This window comes from Acomys minous (assembly GCF_964271855.1).
Source record: "Acomys minous genome assembly, chromosome: 3".
In the NCBI taxonomy this organism is placed as follows: Eukaryota; Metazoa; Chordata; class Mammalia; order Rodentia; family Muridae; genus Acomys; species Acomys minous.
The window spans coordinates 96,672,773-96,696,419 of record NC_140485.1 but is presented as its reverse complement, the minus strand read 5'-3'; the positions used below and the strand labels follow the sequence as shown (position 1 = coordinate 96,696,419).

Genomic DNA, 23,647 nt, shown 5'->3' with positions numbered 1-23,647 from the left:
GGGGGCCTACTAGGAGTGCAGGGGAGGACTATCGGCTAGGTTGCCTATGGAGCTGCTGCTGCTGTCCCTTGAGCGGGAGCCCGCTCTGTTGTCCGGCTGGGTACTTGGGAAGCTGGGGTTGCTTGTAGAGCTGGTGGGGAGAGCGGGAGATAGACAAGGCTATCCCACGCTGCATACAGCTGGCTAACAGAGAACACGAGGGAGGCTGGAGGGGTGTCGGCGGGGGCGGTGGCCGCTGCTGCTGGGTCGGCGCCGTGGCTTTGATCCTGTGCAACGTTCCCCGTTTCAACCGAGTTTTTTTTTTTGTTTTTCTTTTTTTAAAAATCATCTTTCTCATATGTTTCCTCGAGAGGAACGCAGCCTAGGCAATAAAACTCTCAACGTTTGTCGGTGACGTACGTGTTGCCCGGGGGTCGGATTGGAATGCGCTTTAATTCTGCTGGTGCTTTATCTGATGTGGGAATGAAGGCAGCTCTCGACGGGTTTACACAATAGCCAGAAGCCTTGTCTTCCTATTTCAAAAGAGAAAAGCAACGTGGCGCCCAGCCTTGGAGGGCTCCGGAGCTACCTACCTCCCACTGTGTGCCTTGCCTAGCGCCTGGCGTAGGAGTTGGCTGCGAGCAGCAGCCACCTTTATCAACCCGCGCTCCATTAGGTCAACTGGTGGAGATTTAGTTTGCAAAACTTTCTAGGAACTAGCTTAATTAGGTATAATACGAGGTTATTTGATATTTTTCTTAGAGTATTCTTGAAGGGATGAACTAATGGAAAATGTTCCTCTGAATAGCCAGTGCCCCGCAAATTTACAATGCTCTCTCAAATGCCTGAGAAGGATTTCACAGATAGAGTAATAATATAAACAGGCATCCAAGAGTTTTCACTAATGATAATAGAAAATATTTTTTTATCTTAACTAGCAAGAGATGGGAACAAAGTTATTGTTCCTTGGAAACACTGAGGGAAAATCTCCAATCTCACAAAATTAAAAGCTATTATCCTTAGAGAAGTCCACAGCAAAACACAGTTGAAATTTGCTGTGTACATACCCTGAAGGCTAGCTTATCTTTTTTTTTTAAGATTTATTTATTTATTTATTATGTATACAGTATTCTGCCCAAATGTATGCCTGCACACCAGAAGAAGGAACCAGATCTCATTATAGATGCCTGTGGGCCACCATGTGGTTGCTGGGAATTGAACTCAGGACCTTTGGAAGAACAGCCAGTGCTCTTAACCTCTGAGGCATCTCTCTAGCCCAAGGCTAGCTTATCTTACAAGAGCATGGATTCACATGTCTCCAGGAAATTTATTGAGAAAGCTGTTTAATGAGGTTGGTACAGACATTACTTTTGCCATGAATTTAAAAGCAACTAACTCAAACTGGGGGGGGGGGGGGTTAGGACGAAATATAATAAATGTTACTTATTCTACTTTAATAGTAATTCAAGGAGGATGTGGTTATACTTCGAATAAAGATTAAAGGAATTGTTACCGTGTTTTACAAGCTATTCAATTATTTGATGGTTGCTTATTGAAATGAAGACAGCCTACTAAACCACCTCAAACACTAATTGTGGTATAAATATAATTTGGCTTATAATTACTTATAATTAGTTGCTTTTCAATTACTATTATGCTTTTTCCCACCTTAAGTTAACGAAAGTGCCAAGAATCTTGGCAAGGTAAATCATTGTTAATTTGGTACAGGATAACTTAACTAGTGTCCCGAGAATGTGTCACGTTGCATCAGCAGTCAAGAAACAGAAAGTGACGGCCGTTGGCACTGCACTCGCCTTCTCCTCTGCATTAACTCTGGTACTCCAGCAGTCCAAGGAAGGCTGCTGCTCACAGCCATGCTCGGTCTTCCCTCCTCAGTTCAATTTCTCTGGAAACATCTTCATGGACAGAAGCGAGCAGGGAGAACCAGTGATTAAGTGATTGATTCAGGGTCTTACACATGTTAGGCCAGTGGTCTCCCATGAGCTATGTCCCTATCTCTGTATATATTTTTTATTGCTCCTTTATATTTATTGTTTGTTGATTGTCAGCTTCCGTATCCTTTCAACTTGATTTTAAGCTGCATAAAGGCTTGTTTATTTTTTGCTTAATGCATTTCTTTCTCTTTCTGTGTTAGGGATGGGATCAGATCACATATGCTAACTTATTTATTTATTTTGAGACAAGGTTTCTCTGTGTAGGCCTGGCTGTCCTAGACTCGCTTTGTAGACCAGGCTGGCCTTGAACTCACAGCGACCCACTTGCCTCTGCCTCCCGAATGCTGGAATTAAAGGCATGTGCCACTATGCCCGGCTCTTTTTCAGCTTTTAGCACTAACTAAAGATACAATTCTACACAACGTACTCCTATACATGCTGTTATCTCTTGCTGCACAATAAACCATACCAACTTGGTGGCGTAAAATAGCACACATTTTACTATCTCACTCTTCCTGTGGACAGGGAGTTCCCACGGGGCCTAGCTAGAGTCTCTGTCTCTGCTTCAGGGCCTCTTTCGAGGTGATGATCAAGTTTTCATTTTCTTTTAGTAAGTTCGAGCTGCTATAATAGATATAATTATTTCTCATAGTTCTGGAACAGAGAGTTCAAAAATAGGTGGCAGAGTTGGGTTCCCGGGAGGGCCCTCTGCCACGAACCACCGCAGCGAAGGTTCAAAGCTCTCAATTCTTTGTCTTTTCTTTCTTTCTTTTTTTAAAATAAGGGCACTAATCCAACATAGGAGGGTTCCACCTTATAAACCTGTTTACTTCCTGGAGGCAATACATTAATAGCATCACATGAGGAGTAGGATTTCAAGTTCCAGCTTCAGGGATCAGTGACAGAACCTTTTGTCCAGAACACAGCCCACACTGCAGCCTCCTTTTCAAGATTCGACTGGATGAAGGTTTCTCCAAGCTCGTATAACTGTTTGTAGAATCCATCTCCTTCCTAGCTGCCGAGCCGAGGGCCTCAATCCCATCACTACGGTTGCACTGTTGCTGTACTCTCTGTGTTTAAGATTCGAAGCAAGGCAGGGAGAGGCAGGCGGATCTCTGAGTTCAAGGCCAGCCCGGTCTACAAAAGGGAGTCCAGGACAGCCAAGGCTGCACAGAGAAACCCTGTCTCAGAAAAACAAAACAAAAAGATTAGAAGCCAGTTACTTTGAAGGATAATGCGTCCTACAACCCCATGGTGGGCAAGTGTTCTACCATTGAGCTGTACTCTGCAGCCATTCATATACTTTTAATTTTAATTTTAAAAAATAATTTATTTTTATTTTATGTGCACTTGTGTTTTACCTGCATGTGTATCTGTGTGATGGTGTCAGATCTCAGAGTTACAGGCAGTAGTAAGCTGCCATATGGGTACTGGGAATTGAACCTGGGCCCTCTGGAAGAGCAGTCAGTGCTCTTAACCTCTGAGCCATCTCTCCAGCCCTTAATTTTAATTTTTAAAATGCCCCAAGTGTTGAAACTGGCTCTTTCCTGTTTGTGAGAGCCAATTTTTACATTTTCAGAAAACTTGGAAGTGAATCAGTATCACACTGGTAGCATAAAAATTTTCCCTTTATTGAGACTGGTTAGCTCTGCACTTAGGACTCTTTTTTTTTTTTTTTTTTTGGTTTTTGGAGACAGGGTTTCTCTGTGTAGCCTTGGCTGTGCTGGACTTGCTTTGCAGACCAGGCTGGCCTTGAACTCACAGCGACCCGCCTGCCTCTGCCTCCCGAGAGCTGGGATTAAAGGCGTGCACCACCATGGCCGCGGCTGCACTTAGGACTCTTGATACTATTTACCAGCTGTGCTAGCTAGTTTTAACAGTCAACTCCACACAACTTAGAGTCACTAAGGAAGAGTCATCGTGTAGAATTATCTAGAGCAGCTTGGCCTGTGGTTATGTCTGTGGGGGACTGCTCTGGGTGAGTAGGAGGATCCAGCCTATTGTAGTTGGCAGGATTCCCTAGGCACGGGGCCCTCAACAGTGTAAGAGAGGCAAAAGCCAGCTGAGCGCACACGAGAACCCATGTGCCTATTCCCTGTGTTCTTGGCTGTGGGTGTGATGTTTTAAGTTCCTACCTTAGGCTGGGCAGTGGTGGTGCACGCCTTTAATCCCAGCACTTGGGAGGCAGAGGCAGGTGGGTCGCTGTGAGTTCAAGGCCAGCCTGGTCTACAAAGTGAGTCCAGGACAGCCAGGGCTACACAGAGAAACCCTGTCTCGAAAAACCAAAATTAGACAAAGAAAAAAAAAAAAAAGAAAGAAAGAAATGTAGTGTAGGCATAAGGTTATTGGGGTAAGTCAAAGGCTGATTTCTGTACCTTTCCCCTCCCACTGCCCCCCCCTACTTATCCCCCCCCCCCAGGCCGCCTGTATCTGATGTAATCCTTGTTTGGAAAATGTCCTGTATCCATGTGTTTCATTTCTGCTGCTCCCCAACTGCCCCCCTGGTATGCCAATAAGCAACTTACAGCTAATTGTGGAGCAGGGGAGAGAATAGGGCTGGATTTTCTGCCAGCCAGGGCAGGAGGAGTTAGAAAAGGAAGTAGGGGATTCAGCCTCAGGAAAGGTCCAGGAGACTCAGGAGGCAGAGAGCTGGAATCAGAGAAGCCACAGCCAGGGCGGTGGCATAGACCTCCAAGCCTAGCACTTGGAGGTAGAAGTAGGCGAAGATGTAGGCTTCGAACTTTTTCAAACCTGCTTTATTTGGGGTTCTTTAATGCCTATACCTCCCTTCCAACCCACCCACCCTAGATGGGAGAGAAAAGTGGTTAATGGGAACAGGAGAAGTAGACTTTTTAAAGACTCAGTTCTTTGGAGTGATTCCATTTTTCATCGTCAGGATCCCAGCAGACCCGTTAAACAGCAAACCAGCAACTCAGCAAAGGTGACTGCAACCACAGCAGTGGGAATCTGGAGCAGCAGCCGGGACCTCAGAGCATCCTCTGGAGCATTTCTCTTTAGGAATGTCTCTAAGCAAAGTGATGAACAGCCAAAAAATAGGAAGCAACACCAAAACCAAAAAGAGTCCATATTAGGATGTTTATCAGTTGGCAAAGACTATGACCCCACAAAAGGCAGTTCCTCTCCTAGTGGACAAGCATCACGCATCCTATCACAAGTCTGTTTCCAGTGGACAAACACAGCACACATTCACACAAGTCTGTTTCACATCCCACACTTAGGATCAAAAAAAAAAACATGTTTACATCCACTACATAGATCTCTGTGAGTTTGAGGCCAACCTGGTCTACAAAGTGAGTCCAGGACAGCCAAGGCTACACAGAGAAATCCTGTCTCAAAGAACCAAAACAAACAAATAAACAAAAAACAAAACAAAAACCTGCTTGGTTGTTTAAATGATATTATAGTGTCTCAATTAGTTGTGTGATATCTTGGTTACTAGAGAAATTGAGAAACAAACAGTTATATAAAAATAACCTGCCAGGGGCTGGAGAGATGGCTCAGAGGATAAGAGCACTGACTGCTCTTCCAGAGGTCCTGAGTTCAATTCCCAGCAACCACATGGTGGCTCACAACCATCTAGGGTGTGATCCAATGCCCTCTTCTGGCCTGCAGGTGTACATGCAGGCATAGCACTGTATACATAATAATAAATAAATAAATCTTTAAAAAAAAAAAAACGAAAACCAGCCGGACGTGGTGGCGCATGCCTTGAATCCCAGCACTCTGGAGGCAAGGCGGGCGGATTGCTGTGAGTTCAAGGCTAGTCTGGTATATAAAGTGAGTACAGAACAGTTAAGGTTGTTACACAGAGAGACCCAGTCTTGAAAAACTAAAAATAAATAAATAAATAAATAAATAAATAAATAAATAAATAAATAACCTTAACAAGCTGGGTGTGGTGACACAGGCCTTTAATCCTAGCAATTGGGGAGACAAAGGTAGGTGGCTCTCTGTGAGTTTGAGACCAGCCTGGTCTACAAAGTGAGTCCAGGACAGACAAAGCTACACGGAGAAACCCTGTCTCGAAAAGTAACCAACCAACCAACCAAAAGCATATGGCATCACTCACAGAGAAACCCTGTCTCAAATAATAAATAATCCCCCAAAACAAACTAGCAAACAAAAAACATGCTATTATGAGGCTTCACAGAGAAAGAAAGACAAATGGGATTTGTTCTGGTTTTGAGACAGGGTCTCTCTAACATAGCTCCCACTGTCCTAGAACTTACTTTGTAGACAAAGCTTACTTCAAACTCAATTTGGAGTGCATGGAGTGCCTGTGGTAGCCAGAAGAGGGCGCTAAATCCCAGAACTGGAGTAACAGTTTCAAGCTTCCAAACTGACTGGGAATCAAACCCTGGTCCTCTGGAAAAGCAGCCAATTCTCTTCCCTGTAGAATCATCTCTCCAGCCTACACCTGGCACTTCTGCGCAGCCCCCTGAGTGCTAGGATTAAAGGCATGTGCCACTACACCTACACAAGACAAGTATTTTTTGAAAATATAAAATACCACATAAAAGGGGCTGGAGAGATGGCTCAGTGGTTAAGAGCATCACCTGCTCTTCCAAAGTCCTGAGTTCAATTCCCAGCAACCACATGGTAGTTTACAACCATCTGTAATGTGATGTGATACCCTCTTCTGGCAGGCAGAACACTGTATACATAATAATAAATAATTCTTTTAAAAAAATACCACATAAAAATAAGATATGGTGGGCCAGGCACGGTGGCACATGCCTGTAATCCCAGCACTCAGGGAGGCAGAAGCAGGAGGATCTCTGTGTCTACACAGTCCAGGACAGCCAAGGTTACACAGAGAAACCCTGTCTTGAAAAAAAAAAAAGATATGGTGTTATTACAACAAAATACAGAAGCAACAGAAGAAGGAAAACACCCCTAAGGATCAGAAGGAAAAGCAATGGAAGCAAGGAACTGGAAAGAGGAGTCAACAGAAGAAAGAAAGAACCTAGCAAGCAGAGGCGGTTCACTTAAAATCAGAAACTAAAATGCCGGGGCGCTTCAGCAGTAACGAGCCCTGGGCTGCTGCTTTTCCAGAGGACCAGGGTTTGGTTCCCAGGCCCAACATGGAAGCCTCTGTCTGTTGCTCCAGCTCCAGGGGATTCAGCGCCCTCTTCTGGCTGCCACATGCACTCCATGTACTTGTTGTACAGACATACACACAGGCAAAACATCCATACACATAAAGTAAAATATTTTTTCTTCTCTTTCTTTCTTTTATTTATTATTATTATTATTATTTTTGGTTTTTCAAAACAGGGTTTCTCTGTATAGCCTTGGCTGTCCTGGACTTTCTTTGTAGACCAGGCTGGCCTCGAACTCACAGAGATCCTCCTGGCTCTGCCTCCCAAGTGGGGGGATTAAAGGCGTGAGCCACCACCACGCGGCTCATAAAGTAAAATTTAAAGAAGAAATTTTTTGTTTGGTTTTTTTTCGAGATAGAGTTTCTCTGTGTAACAGCCTTGGCTGCCCTGGAACTTGCTCTGTAGAACCAGGCTGGCCTTGAACTCACAGAGATTTAAAGAAGAAATTTAAGTGACATATATGATCTGTCTCCAAAGCTCTTTGACTTTTGTTGTATTGAAACTCTATGGACTTAGGAGGTGTGCCAAATGTGAGAAAGCCATATTTACTTGGAATTACTGACTGTTCTGTACTATATCTCATTAAACATGGATGAAAGATAAAAAACAGCTGGCGTGGTGGCTTATGTGGAAGAAATGAAACCAGTGAGAGTAAAGGCATTAAAACACAGAAATCTTGATGTTTCCTAGGATAAGTCAAATATTTAACAGCTGATAAAAGAATCGTGATGCGTGCCTGGCGTACTCTGAAGACTGAGGCAAGGGATCATTACTTTGAGGTCAGCTTGGGGGACATAGCAACTTCAAAACCACAAGAACAACCTTCACAACAGCCAAACAGCCAGACATGTACAGCGTGTCAAAGCCCTCCGTGAGCAATGTGACTATTGCCCTGGCAAAATACACTGCCGTAATTTTCTTGCAAATATTCAGCAAACAAAAACTCATAATGTACTTTTTGTAAAGTTTGTCTACTTCATAAGGATTTTCATTGCTTCCGTTTAAAAATATCTACACAGATAGTCTCTGAAGACTTTTCATTTGTTTTTTTCTTTTGAGTTTTCTTCTTCTTCTTCTTCTTCTTCTTTTCTGTTCTTTTCTTTCTTTCTTTCTTTCTTTTTTTTTTTTTTTGGCTTTTCTGAGACAGGGTTTCTCTGTGTAGCCTTGGCTGTCCTGGACTCACTTTGTAGACCTGGCTGGTCTGGAACTCACAGCAATCCGCCTGCCTCTGCCTCCCAAGTGCTGGGATTAAAGGCATGTGCCACCATGACTGGCATGTCTTGTCTTGTTTTGTTTTTTTTTTTTTAATGACAAAAGTTACATTTATTTAATTTACAATGTAATAAAGGTTACAGGTAAAAAGCTACACTTAAAGCAGCAAAGGCCTATTACACAAATGTACAGTGGTTCCTACCTTGTCTCTGTTAGCCAGGCCTAGCCTAGCTTTCTGAATAACCAGAAGTCTGTAAGGGGGTGTGTGTGTCAGGGGAGCCCCCAAACCAACAGCTGAGCATGTTCTCCTACCGCAAACCTGGTCCTTGCAAAGTAGTCTTCCCGTTCACGGGGAGCTGCCCCCACTGGTCACTCTCTAAGAAACGGCCTCAGAGCACACAAAAGGTGTCGCCGCAGGAAGGGCAGCAGTGCTTGAACTAAATGGGAACGAGGCAAGTGGAGGGTTCAGTGCATACGAGGACAGTAGGTAAAGTCCAACAATACTGTAAACCCCATAACCCTGTGCCTTGTGACACTGGCCACAGACAAAGGGAACTCAAAATGACCTCACTCCACCAGAAAGGACAGAGCAGAAAGGCCTAACTATTGGATCTCAATACCATGGACCCAAGACAAAGCTTGAGTTTACACCTTGGTTTAAAATGAACAAGGAAACCAACATGGGATCCATGGCAACCGCTTTGCTACCTGGGACTCACGAGGGGACGAGGGGACGGGAATGAATGCAAGTGAGGCTCCCGCCCCTCCCTAGCTCTGGACTCCACCCATTCCACGTGAAAACAGCCCTAGGAAGAGGCGCCACTAGGAGAGCGCCAGGGCAGCCTGCTCAGAAGGACCTGGAAAGCCTTTCTCTAAAGCTCCACGTGTTCTGACTCAAGTGTTCCCTGGGATTTTGGCCCCACCCCTGGTCTCAGCATTACGTGGTTAGGACCCTAGGAGACTTTCAGAAAGGTATACTGCACACACGGAAAGTCTTCTCCCCAGTTCATTAGCTCCCTTTGTCAGCCCCCTCCACCCATCCCCCCCCTCACCCTCTCCATAATCAAAAATATCAAATGAGTAAGGAACGTGTGGGCTTCTTGGCCCGCCACGGCCCCTTCGCGTATTTCTTCTTGGATTCATTTGCAGCTTCAGGGTTATAGACTGCAGGGTTTGGTGTGGGGTTTATGGTCATTGCTGATGGTACAACAGTTGTCAAGTTCTCATCAGGGGCGAGTTTCGGGCATGGGCAAGCCACCAACGAGCGCTGGCCCATGGATGTCACGTGGTTATGTATGTGGGGGACAGCCCTACCCCCCTTGGGGTCCTCCGCTGGAGGCAAAGTTCTGCATCCGCCTGCTCCCTGACTCATCCAGGCCCAGAGGGCTAGAGACCGCCATTCGCTTCTTCTTCGCTGGAACCAGTGACGTCAGCACCAAGTTCCGGAAGCCACCAACCGAGGCATCCAAGTGCTCTGGGTTGATGATCTCATCATCGTCACTGAAAGTCACCCGTGAGTTCTTCCTCTTCCTCTTCGCTCTCTGAACGTCCAGGTTTCCCTCCTTAATGGTGAGGGTTGATATCCGCTTGTTGTGGGCGGTGTTGCACTCCATCCGGTTGACAAGCTCGGTCTCCTCTTCTGGAAGTCCCAACGAGCCCTTGAGCTCATCGCCCTCTCCACGTCTTCTCGTCTCCTTTCCCAGCTGACGGCGAGGTCTCCGGCTTCTCTGGAAGAGTGTATGCCCTTGGGGACGCACCAAACGAGGCCGTGGAGTCAATGGGGGATCTGCTGAAGCTTGTGAGGTTCCAAGCAAATGTGACCCGGCAAAGTGCCGTGTGTGCTGTTGAGATCTATCAGGAAAACTCTCTTCAGGTGCTTGTGGGAAGCCAGTGCTGTGTACACTCAAGAGCAAGATTGGTGATGGTAAAGTCACACAGATCAGGGCTCCTCTCAAATACGTAATACTTCTCAATAAATAATCAGCTTCTCAATTTGCTTGTCTCCTTTCACCACATCCAGTTGTAAGCCAGGTGGAGGTTTACCTGCCCAGGACAGGCAGTCCAACAGTGGGAGACTGGAGCCGGAGCGCGCGGCTGCCGCCATTTTGCTTCTCCCTGCCCACCCCCGACCACCCCACCCCCCACCCCACCCCCGGTCTCCAGGTCTTATCTAAAGGATTAAAAAAAAAATTGGTTTTTTTTTTTTTAAGTTTTTTTATATAATTTATTTTTAAAGTTTTTCTTTTTCGGTTTTTCCAGACAAGGTTTCTCTGTATAGTCTTGGCTGTCCTGGACTCGCTTTGTAGACCAGGCTGGCCTTGAACTCACAGCGATCCGCCTGCCGAGTGCTGGGATTAAAGGCGTGCGCCACCACCACCTGGAGCTTTGATGACTTTGAAATGCTGTATTAATTGTAAAAGATGAGAAAATCATGATATAAAATAAAGTACTGGGGTTGGCCCAAGGAGTAACAGAGAGCAAGTAACAGAAGACGAGAAGTAGAAAAACAAAGTTCTCCTGGGCTACAAGACCTTTCAGTTTTTGGACCACAGTTTATACCTGGGTCTCAGTATTTCTTTTTTTCCTCTATTCCTCAACCTCTCCTCAGCAACTAGTTCCTATAGTTAGTCATTCCCCAATGGTTGGTGTCCCTTAACCAGCTGGTCACTGCCTGCTCAATTCTCCCTATTGCAGATCCACGAAGACTTTCTCTTCTCTCCTCTTCACTGTTTCCTGGAGCTGGTCCTTGAGAATGCACATACACACACACACAGACACACACACAGACACACACACAGACACACACACACACACACACACACACACACACACACACACCCATGCACACACACACAGTTAAATGGGCCATGGTAGCTCATATCTGTAATTAAACTACTTAAAGTATGAGTCAGGAAGAAGTTCAAGTCTAGCCTAGGTTATATACTGAGTTCTAGGGTAGCCTGGGCTACAAAATGGAGCATTCATTACCTGAAAAGGCCTGGAGTGGGGGTGGGGGTGGGGGTGGGAGTGGGGTGGGGTGGGGGGGACACTCAATAATATGAAGGTGTCTGGTGTTGAAAGCTGTTTCTTGGGGCTGGAAAAATGGCGCAGTTGTTAAGAGCACTTGATGCACTTGCAGAGGAGCCAGGTTCGGAGCCCAGCAGCTACACTGTTCTTAATCCAGTTCCAAGGCGGGACTCCCTGTTTCTCAGCAGGAACCAGGCACAAATGCAGTGCACAAGCATGCAGATAGAATGAATATATACACACAATAAAAAATAAATACATCGAAGCTGGGCGTGGTGGCGCACGCCTTTAATCCCAGCACTCGGGAGGCAGAGGTAGGCGGATTGTTGGGAGTTCGAGGTTAGCCTGGTCTACAAAGCAAGTCCAGGACAGCCAAGGCTACACAGAGAAACCCTGTCTCAAAAAACCAAAACCAAAACAAAAACAAAAACAAAAACAAACAAAAAAAATCTTTCTGGGCGGTGGTGGCACACACCTTTAATCCCAGCACTCAGGAGACACAGGCAGGCGGGTCTCTGCGAGTTCGAGGCCAGCCTGGTCTACAAAGCGAGTCCAGGACAGCCAAGGCTAACACAGAGAAACCCTTTCTTGAAAAACAAAAACAAGAACAAAAACAACAACAACAAAAAAATCTTTACAAAAGAAAAATGTTTTTCAGACACTATTTTCAATTATTTCAAGTTTTACATTAATTTGTGAGTATCTCAGGTATGCTAAGAGAAACAAGGACGTGGATACTTGACATTAGGAAAGATACTTCATTAGGCTAAAGCCTGTTGCATTCATACTGACAGGAAGAATTTGACAGGATAGTCATTCAGCTTTTTCTTTTTAAAAATATATTTATTTATTTATTTATTTATTTATTTATTTTGAGACAGGGTTTCTGTGTTGTAGCTTTGGCTGTCCTGGACTTCCTTTGTAAGACCAGGCAGGCCTCGAACTCACAAAAATCCACCTGCTTCTGCCTCCCGAGTGCTGGGATTAAAGATGTGCACCACCATTGCCTGGCCCTACTTTTGTTTGTTTGTTTGTTTTTAGAGAGAAGGTTTCTCTGTGTTAGCCTTGGCTGTCCTGGACTTGTTTTGTAGGCCAGGCTGGCCTCAAACTCACAGCGATCCGCCTGCCTCTGCCTCCTGAGTGCTGGGATTACAAGCGTGCGCCACCATGCCCGGCTCTTATTTATTTTTTAATGTGCATTGGTGTTTTGCCTACATGTTATGTCTGTGTGAGGGTGTCAGACCTTGGAGTTACAGACAGTTGTGAGCTGCCATGTGGTTGCTGGGAATTGAACCCAGGTCCTCTGAAAAAAGCAGCTGGTGCTCTTAACCCCTGAGCCATCTCTCCAGACCCTCAACTTTTTATTATTATTAAAAACTCTCCTCAGGGATGGGAATGGTGGCACATGCCTTTAATCTCAGCACTTGGGAGGCAGAGGCAGAGGCAGGCAGATCTCTGAATTTGAGGCCAGCCTGATCTACAAAGCAAGTTACAAGACAGCCAGGGCTACACAGAGGAACCTTGTCTTGAAAAACTGGGTATGTGTGTAGGGGGAGTGCATGCTTTCTGAAAACCACTATTTCTAGGTGTTCCACTAGGATATGCATAGCCCGTGGTAAGTTTTCAAATCAGGCATTAAAAGATAAAATTTCTTTTCTTTTTTTTTTTGGAAAGATTTATTTACTTATTACATACACAGTGTTCTGACTGCATGTGTGCCTGCAGGCCAGAAGACGGCAACAGATCTCATTATAGATGGTTATGAGCCACCCTGTGGTTGCTGGGAATTGAACTCAGGACCTCTGGAAGAGCAGATGGTGCTCTAAATTGCTGAGCCATCTCTCCAGCCCCGAGATAAAGTTTCCTTAAAATATTTAATGCTAGCCAGTAGTGGTGGCACTCGCCTGTAATCTCAGCACTCGGGAGGCAGAGGCAGGCGGGGTCTCTGTGAGTTCGAGGCCAGCCTGGTCTACAAATCGAGTCCAGGACAGCCAAGGCTAACACAGAGAAACCCTGTTTTGAAAAACTAACTAACTAACTAACTAACTAACTAACTAACCAAATTCATGTATGAACTACTAGGGAAAACCAGCCTCGTTGACTGCATGTTCTGACATCTAATGGCAGCCCAGGCTCAGTTCTCTTCAAGCTGACAGCCTTCTCTCCTGCAGGAACTGAGGAGCTCCAAGTGATGTGCCTTTTATGTACGACCCATCCTGGTTGGGACCCCATCCTCCCCACCCCATCTCCACATGAGGACCACACACACAGAGCTTTGTCTGTTTTGTGACGCTTCAAGGTCATATTCATATCGGAGGAATAAGGTATTGAAGAAATCTTTCAACACTAACGAGGGAATAATGCATGTTAAGAGAAAAAGGAAACCAGGGGAAATGGAAACCGCACAGAAAGCAAACTCTTCGGGCTAGCGCGGCATAAATACATTCCACAGGAGAGAGAGAAAACACTTGACCTAGCAAACAAAACCAGAATAATACAAACAAGAGACCTTCAACCAATCAAGAGAAGGCTTGGAAATGAATAGAACTAAGTTTGGTTTGTCTTGGTTTTAGTTAGAGAAAAAATGAAACAGCCACAATGAAAAGGGTAAGAGATAAATTTGAACAGATCTCCGAAAAATGTAACATAAATCAGAAATGAATATAGGAGTGAAATGGTAAAGAAATTAGTCAATTAGTCAAAAGTCCCCACATCTAAGTAATAGGAGCCCTAGTGAGAGACGTTACCCAAGAAACAATACATTCAAGTTTCAAAATGGATGCACATGGCTTGACCAGAGCTCTGCAGAACCACCAGGCAAACAAATCGTTTTAAAACAAGGAGGACAGCGCTGGAGCAAGTCAAAAGCAAATGGAATTGTGGGCTTTAAACTTTACCACATTTATTCATGGGAGGTGGGCTTGCCATGCGCTTATGTGAAGTCAGAGGGCAACTTGTCGGAGTCAGATCGCTCCTTCCGCCATGTGGACCCCGGGTTCAAACTCAGGTCATCAGGCTTGGCAGCAAGCTCCTTTGTGTACTGAGCCATCTTACTGGAAGCCAGTGTTCTGCTTTTTATAGTGTATACACAAAAATGATCCAATAAAATAACAGTAGTGAAGAAATAAATCCCCCTTCTGGCTCACTCTTTTATGCCTCCTGGTGTGATGGCAGCGGACTAAACCTTGGACACTGTAACCAAGCCCCCAGCTAAATGCTTTCTCTTAAAAAAGTTGCCTTGGTTATGGTGTCTCTTCATAGTAACAGACAAGCACAAGGCACATATGTGGTGCTCATACACGTATGCAGGCAAAACATTTATTCAAATACAAATAAGTAATTTTTAATCTATTTATTTTTTTTAGTTTTTTGAGATAGGGTTTCTTGTGTAGCCTTGGCTGTCCTGGACGACTCACTTTGTAGACCAGGCTGGTCTTGAACTCACAGCAATCTGCTGGCCTTGGCCTCCCCAAGTACTGGGATGATAGGCGTGTGCCACTGCGCCCAGCTAATCATTTATTTTTATTTTATGTTCATTGAGATTTTGCTTGCATGTATGTCCGTGTGAGGGTGTTGGATCCCCTGGAACTGGAGTTACAGACAGCTGTGAGCTGCTATGTGGGTGCTGGGAATTGAACCCCAGGTCCTCCGGAAGAGCTGCCAGTGCTCATAAGCGTTGAGCTAGTTCTCCAGCCCCCAATAAATATATATTTTTACAGTTTAAATGATTTGTTTAAGCTAGCTCCTCCCACAGCAAAGGGATGGAAGATGGGTAGGTATAATTGTCACCATTTGATACATAGAAACACGAGCTTAATGTCCCATGCACTTCTGTGGTCCCCTCGCAGAATAGTGTTCCATGCCGGTGCTGAAGTTGGTGCTGCTTTAGTGAGGGGACAGGTTTCCTCTCTCTTATCTTTATGGCCGGTCAGAAGTGGCTTGTGGCTGAGTCAGATGAGGATTATAGGAGAGGGTTTGGGACTCCCCGGGACTTGGTCCTGATGCTGAGATAGGAATAGGCAGCTGACTCAGGTCTTTACTGCTCTCCATGGCGTGATTTCAGGAAAACATTGAGAATTTTCACTCTAGCTCAGTGCGGTACCAGGACATTGGTGAGAGCCAAGTTCCCTCCTTCCTGGGCCAGTGGACCCGCAGTAGAGACACCAGGATGCACACACCATTACTGTCACCATCTTGGATTTCAAAATAAATCTTAAAAAAAAAATTTCCTAAGAAAAATAATGTCACGGTAATTATTTCAATTTATCTAGTTATTGCTTCAATTAATTAACTAATAGATTTGTTTATGTATTTGTTGTTTTTGCTGCATCATGGATTAAACTCAGAGGAAGTGCTGTACCACCAAGCTACACCCACAGCCCTCCAAAGCTCAACTTTAAGAAAACTGTTAGTAGTCTGGTATGGGGGTGCATGCCTGTAATCCCAGCACTTGGAGAGGCAGAAGCAGGAGAATCTCTGTGAATTCAAAGCCAGCCTGGTCCACAAAGAGAGTCTGGGAAAGCCAAGGCTACACAGAGAAACCCAGTCTTGAAAAAAAAATTAATTTCATTAATTAATTAAAGTATAATTACATAATTTCCCACTCCTCTTTCCTTCTCATCCTTTCCATGTTTCTCCTTCACTCACTCTCAAATTCATAACTTCTTTTTCTTTAATTGTATTTTCATATATATATTTAGAGAGAGAGGCATGTAAATTTACAAATACAACTGCCACATCCATTGGTGGTGTTTGTATATGAATTTCAGAGCTGATTGCTTGGTATTAGCCCATTAGGGGGCTCTTTGCTGTGGAGGACTAAATTTTTTTTTTTTTTGAGACAGGGTTTTTCTGTGTAATCTTGGCTGCCCTGGACTTGCTTTGTAGCCCAGGCTGGCCTCCGAGAGATCTGCCTGCCTCTGCCTCTGCCTCTTGAGTGGTGGGATTGAAGGCGTGCACTGCCATTCAACAATTCTCCCTTTCTCAGTAGTCCGTAGCTGCCTGTAGTTCTTTGTCTAGATGTGGGATTTCCCAGTGAGATTTCCCCTTCCATGTTATTGTTTCTATTGATGTTATGCTGTCACTGTACAGATCTTGTTTAGGCAGCCATATTGGTGAGGCATCATGAGTGTGTGGTTTTCCCCTCCATTTCTAGGAAACAGAATCTTACAACAGACATCTGAATCTTTTGGTAAAAGCTTTCTTTCCCACACTCCATAATGCTCCTGAGCCTTAGGCGGGGAAAGGAGTTGTGCTGTAGATGGCTTTCTGTCTTATTGTTTTTGTGAAATATGGTTTCTCTATGTAGCCCTGACTGTACTGGAACTCGCTATGGAGACCAGGCTGGACTGAAACAGAGAGCCACCTGCCTCTGCCTCCCAAGTGCTAGGATTAAAGGGGTGGTGTTGTGGGTGTATTCATTAAGACTAGGTACCCCCAGATCACTTTGTTCTGGATTTTGACCTGCAGTTGTTTTCTATAGTGGTCTCCATTTTTGTAAACAAAAAAATCTTTGATGACAGTGACAGTTGCTATACCTGTGATCTAAGAGTTAGTGTTTAGAATGCAGTCAGTAATTATGCTGGGCCTGTGAAGTGTTGGTAGGAGATGCTTCTCCAAGACTTGTGATCACTAACTTGCCCCAAGTAGTGGGCTTGAAGTCTAATCAGACAGCAGTTGGTTACTACCAAGACATCAGTGTCACTATTACACCTTTTAGGAATATCCTCCTATTCTCGTCCCTGTGGTTGTTTCCTTCCCTGGCAGTTTACATGGCACCTTCTGGTACTGTGCAGCTGGTCCTCAGAGAGGAGGCGTGCAGGTCAAATCTGGTTTGAGTCTTGGTGGGCATGATGTCTTCAGAAGCAGAGGCTTGACTTCAATCTCTGGGAGGTGACTAAGGCGATAGCAGCATCCTATCTTGGTGTCTCTTGTATTTTCCTTACCAACAACCAGGGTTTTTGTTAGTTATTTTATGGCTCTTAGTACACACACACACACACACACACACACACACACACACGTATATTATATGTAATTTTTTTTTGTTTTAGTTTTTTGAGACAGAGTTTCTCTGTGTTATCTTGACTTTCCTGGACTCCATTTGTAGACCAGACTGGTCTCGAACTCACAGCAATCCGCCTACCTCTGCCTCCCGAGTGCTAGGATTAAAGGCTTGCACCACCATGCCCAGCTCAAAGTATTTTTTATTTACCTAAAATTACATATAATAGCTGGGTGTGGTGGCACATGCCTGTAATCCCAGCACTCATGAGGCAGAGGTAGGTGGATCGCTGTGAGTGGAAGGCCAGCCTGGTCTACAAAGCGAGTCCAGGATAGCCAAGGCTACACAGAGAAACCCTGTTTCCAAAAAACAAGCAAAAATAAAAAACTTTGTTTCCTTATGGCCTTTTCAAACAATCTTACTGTTAATTCCCCTCCCCTCTCTCCCTGTCTGTATTCATGCACCTCACCCCTTCCCAGTTAAGGCTTTCCCATTTTCCCCATTTTCTCCTTCATATTACTTATATTCTGCAATTCTCTTCGCTAGTGCTCACCACCTCCATGGTCCCATTTTATTTTTATGGTCTAAGTAGTTACTCTAAGTCCTGTGCTCACACCTGAAGATTTGGAGCTAGAAGGTGTACATGAAAGAGCATTTGGTCTTTGTCTTTCTAGGACTTACCTCATTCAACATAATGTTATCTTTTCTTTCTTTCTTTCTTTCTTTTCTTAAAGATTTATTTATTTATTATGTATACAGTGCTCTGCCTTCATGAATGACAGAAGAGGGCATTAGATTTCATTATAGATGGTTGTGAGCCACCATGTGGATGCTGGGAATTGAACTCAGGATCTCTAGAAGAGCAGTCAGGGCTCTTAACCTCTGAGCCATCTCTCGAGCCCTGCCCCCTTTTTCCAAGACAAGGTTTCTCTGTGTAATAGCCCTGGGTGTCCTGGACTTACTTTGTAGACCAGGCTGGCCTCAAACTCACGGAGATCTGCTTGCCTCTGCCTTCTGAGTGCTGGGATTAAAGGCTTGCACCACCAAGCCTGGCTCAACATAATCTTTCCTAAGATTTACTTGCAAATATTGTTATTCCATCTTTCTAAATTAAACTTTTTATTTTGTTAAAAAGATATGAATGGTTCTATCAGTAAAGTATTTGCCACGGAAGTGTGAAAGCCTGAGTTTGTATTCCTTGCACCCACATAAACAGCAGGGAATGGAGCAGTGGTACATCCTGTAATCCTGATGCTGGGGGGGCGATAGTGGGGAGATTGGGGGGCTGGAGGGGAGTGTGGGAGGTGATAGGATCCCTGAGTCTTGCTGACCAGGCAGTGTAGCAGAATTAGTGAGCTTCAGGTTTAGTGAGAGACCCAACTGTGGAAGACACTCTATGTGGACCTCAGGCCCCCATCCACAAAATAGTCGTGGGCCATTATGGTGGGGGCCTATGCCTATAATTCCAGCACACCAGAGGAACCTGATCTCTATCGTGAGACCCTGTCTTAAAAAAAAATTGTTTTTTATTGTAGACAATTATTTGATCAAAACATTGTATTAATCTTAATTTTGATTCTCCAAATGCCCCCAGTATTGCTTTGTAACTTTTCTTCACTCGGGGCCACACTGGAGGAGTGGCCCAGGAGGGAGTCATTCCTGTCTCCTGTACTCATTCTCCTTTCGTGCACCTTGGTGACCTACATAGGAGTTAGTCATAACTCATCTGTATTCAGGTCTCTTGTGCGAAGTCCTGTGTTGCTCAACTCGACAGGCCCTGTAATCTGAAGTGTGAGATGGGGAGTTGTCATCAGTTCCCAGAAGCGGGATCTTTAGCAACGAAGGTGTGGTCTCACCCAGGATGTGGATAAAGGACACTGTTCTTGTCAAACACGTTCTGTTCCGTAGTGTCTATTGAGAAGCAAGCTCAGTAATAGAGACGTTCTAACCCTTAAACACGTGGGGAGGGAACGATAAAACCAAGCAAAGAAAGACAAATGCAACTATCCAAACCCAAAAGTCCTGCCTAGCCTCTGAAAATGCCTGGAGAGAGAAAAAAAATCAGTTTGGATTTTCTTTCACCTTTGCCAAGTTCCATGAGCTCAGAGACAGCTTCCCCCACACAAGCCCGGGAGCCTGCAGGCCAACATTACTGAGGCACACGGAAATGGCTGTATGCACGAGATGTTTGCTGTTGTGCTCACCGTGGTCCCATGATAAACTGGAAGAGCTTTCAGACTGTAAGCACTGGAGGACACACTGAGGGGTGCAGTGGAGAGCGCCTGACCTCCATTGTTGGCTCCCAAATCTCAGACAGTTAAAAACATGCTTGGGGGGGGGGAGACTGGAGAGGTGGCTCAGTGGTTAAGAGCACTGACTGCTCTTCCAGAGGTCCTGAGTTCAATTCCCAGCACCTACATGGTGGCTCACAACCATCTGTAATGAGGTCTGGTGCCCACTTCTGGTGGGCAGGCACACGTACAGACAGAACACTGTATATATAATAAATAAATAAATCTTTAAAAAAAAAAACAACATGCTTAGACCTCTGAAATCTTTCTGTCTGTCCCCCTACCCACCTACCAGACTGGAATATGCTTAGGTTTGGGTATGACTTTTTTTTTTGTTTTGGTTTGTTTTTGTTTTTCAGCCAGGGTTTGTCTGTGTAGCTTTGTCCTAGACTTGCTTTGTAGACCAGGCTGGACTCGAACTCAGATATTCTCCTGCCTCTGCCTCCCGAGTGCTGGGATTAAAGGCAAGTGCCACCACGCCTGGCTGGGTATAACTTTTATTTATTCATGAATTAATGAGTTAATTATTGTTTTTTGTTTTTGTTTTTGTTTTCCACAGACATGGTTTCTCTGTGTAGTCTTGGCTGTCCTGGACTTGCTTTGTAGACCAGGCTGGCCTCGAACTCACAGCGATCCTCCTGCCTCTGCCTCCCGAGTGCTGGATTTAAAGGCATGTGCCACCATGCCCAGCTTGTTAATTCTTGTCTAATGAATTAACTGATTAATTTAATCATCTATTCAGTCAACAAATATTTATCAAGTACTTAAATATGGCACTGTGTTCGTTCCTAAGTATAAAAACTGAGGAACAGGGGTTTAGTGGCCGATCAGTTAGCTCACTAGATCCCCAGCATTGCGGTAAATAAGTACATAATTTGATTTAATAAATTGAAAAATATAGATATTATAAGTTTTCATAAGAGGTTTGTTTAAGAATGAAAAAGCAAGCTGGGCATGGTGGCACATGCCTTTAATCCCAGCACTTGGGAGGCAGAGGCAGGTAGATGTCTGCAAGTTTGAGGCCAGCCTGGTCTACAAAGAGAGTTCCAGGACAGCCAGGGCTATTACACAGAGAAACCCTGTCTCGAAAAAACAAAACCAAACCAAAACAAAACAAAACAAGAATGTAAAAGCAGAGCATGAGCTGGCACTAGTGGCGGCACACACATTTAATCCCAGCACTGGGACTCAGGGACAGACAGATCTCTGAGCTTGAGGCTAGCCTGAGCCACAGAATGAGTTCCTGGATAGCCTGAGCTAGACAGACAACCCCTATCTCGAACAACCAACCAACCAAAGCAGAACATGATGTGGTAGCACATGTAATCCCGGCATTCAAAGGCTGAGGCAGGGGTGTCCTCAGAGTGAGGCCACTCTGGACTATTTACTGAGAAACTGACAAGAAGAGTCCCTGTCTTCCCCAGGGAGACTGAGCACATGTAGGGCGCATTCACCGGAACAGGATTCCTCATGGTACATACAGAGGCCTCTCATACTTAAAGCTGAACTACAAGGCTGCAGAGTCTGTTGGAGGACAGTCTGGGAACCGGCAAGATGGCTCTCTCGGAAAAAGTGCTTGTCACATAAGCATGCCTTTAATCCCAGCACTTGGGAAACAGAGGCAGGCAGATCCTGAGTTTGAGGCCAGCCTGGTCTACAGAGCGAGTTCCAGGACAGCCAAGGCTAACACAGAGAAACCCTGCCTCAAAAAACCAACCAAACAAAAAATAGGTATATGTATATGTATATACATATGCACACACATGTAGTTTGGGAGCTGGGCTAACAAATTAAATGTGCTTGCCTATGAGCAAAGCCATAGACTTGACTTTTCACTTATTGGAAATAAAGTCCACATATCTATAACATGTCAATCACAGAGAAGTAGTAAACACAGCTATCATGGTGCTTTAATTTTTTTTCCCCCTTCCAGACCTGGGGATGAAACTCAGGCCTTGAAACATGCCAGAGAAGCATTCTACCACTAAACTATACACATTTATTCATTTACTCATATAATTTATTATTTAGAATAGGATCTTATCTGCTGTTCAGGCCACTCTTGCATTTCTGGGGTCAGGTGCTCTTGTTCTCACAATCTCCTCAGCAGCGGGCACTGCAGGTCCTACCATGTTCCTCCTTCCTGTCTTCTTTCTGTTCTGAGGGCTGAAGGCAATGCCTTAGGCAGGCTAAGTACTGCTCTGTCTCTGAGACACTGCCTCTGCCTCCCGAGTGCTGGGATTAAAAGTGTGCACCACCACACCCGGCTAGATGACAACTTTTTTTTTTTTAAAGATTTATTTATTGTGTATACAGTATTCTGCCCTCATGCACACCTGCACACCAGAAGAGGGCACCAGATCTTGTTGTAGATGGTTGTGGGCCACCATGTGGTTGCTGGGAATTGAACTCAGGACCTTTGGAAGAACAGACTAGTGCTCTTAACCTCTGAGCCATCTCTCCAGCCCTGGATGACAACTTTTAAGTTAAATTTCAGTCTTTGTTTTTTTTGTTTGTCTGACTGTTTGGCTTTGGTTTGTTTGATTTTTTGAGACAGAGTTTCTCTGAATAGCCTTGGCTGTCCTGGGCTCACTTTGTAGACCAGGCTGGCCTCGAATTTACAGAGATCCACCTGCCTCTACCTCCTGAGTGCTGGGATTACAGGCGAGTGTCACTGGGTCTGGCTCCCAGTCTTTGTTTTCATAATGCTTTAACTATATGTGCCCAAGCTGGGCGTGGTGGCACTCGCCTTTAATCCCAGCACTTGGGAGGCAGAGGCAGGTGGATCTCTGTGAGTTTGAGGCCAGCCTGGTCTACAAAGCTAGTCCAGGACAGCTAAAGCTACGTAGAGAAACCCTGTGTCAAACAAACAAACAAACAAAACAGAGAAAAGAATATATCTGCTCAAATTCATGCATTGGAAACTACCTTCAGTATGGTTATGTTGGAAGGTAAGGCCTGATGGGAAGGTTTCTGGGTGACAGCAGCACGACCCTCACGGGTAGAAGGATGCTATTATTGTAGAAATGGCTCTTTAAAAACCACCTTTTGGGGGCAGCGTTGGTGGCACATGCCTTTAATCCCAGCTCTCCAGAGGCAAAGGCAGGTGAATCTCTGTATTCAAGGCCAGCTTGGTCTATAAGAGCAAGTTCTAGGACAGCCAGGGCTACACAGAGAAATCCTGTCTCAACAAACCAAACCAAACAACAACAACAAAACCCAATACCTTTAACTACTTACTTCTCTGTTTCCCTTCTCTGTCCTTCCTTCCATTTGCTCCTCCTCTGTAGGACAATGGAACAAGAAGGGCCGTGTTAGATGCTAGCCACCTTCCCTGGGCTTGAATTTCCCACCCTATAGAATGAAGAACAAATACATCTTAATTATATTTTGTTCAAATTAGTTATAGATTACTCAGGCTATGGTATTGCATTATGGTAGTATAAAATGAAATCAGTAGACAACTTTGGGGGTGTTGATGCTGTCCTCCAAGTGTGGGTTCTGTGATTGGATGAAGGCTATCAGGCTTGTCCATGAGGTATTTTTTCCATCGAATCATCTAGTAGGCCCTTTGAAGTCATATATTCCGCCTTTGCCACCCATCATGTCTAGCTCCATGGTTTCTTTCTTCTTTTAGAACTTTATTTTACATGTAAGGCTGTTGTGCTTGCATCATGTGTGTGCCTGGTGCGCAGGGAGGCCAAGGTTGTTGGATCCCCTGTAACCGGGCTTATAGAGGGTTGTAAGCCAGCACCCGGGTACTGGGAGTCAAACTCGGTTCTCTTAACCACTGAGCCATCTCTCTAGCCTCCATTTCTTTCCTTTAACTGCACACGATACAACGAGAGAAAAATCTTGTAGCAGTGAAAATTATAATTAAAAAGGTACTAGGACTCTGAGGTTTGATGGATTTTCAGCTGGTAAAGAATTAAAGAGCTTGCATATTTTTTGAGGAGGGGTGGGTTCTCACATGCACAAGCAAGCCAGATGTCATTCTTCCGGACAATGGAAAGCACTCCAAGGGCATTTCAGAGTGTTCATTGATGTTATTTTCTA

At 44.8% G+C, this 23,647-nt stretch overlaps 1 pseudogene across 1 annotated transcript; it reads right to left on the bottom strand.

Annotated features, from left to right (window-relative positions):
- Positions 1 to 9,341: 9,341 nt before the first annotated feature.
- Positions 9,342 to 10,379, bottom strand: LOC311593916 (nuclear inhibitor of protein phosphatase 1-like; annotated as a pseudogene). The gene has a single exon. The product of its transcript is annotated as a nuclear inhibitor of protein phosphatase 1-like (transcript).
- Between the last annotated feature and the right edge of the window lie 13,268 nt (positions 10,380 to 23,647).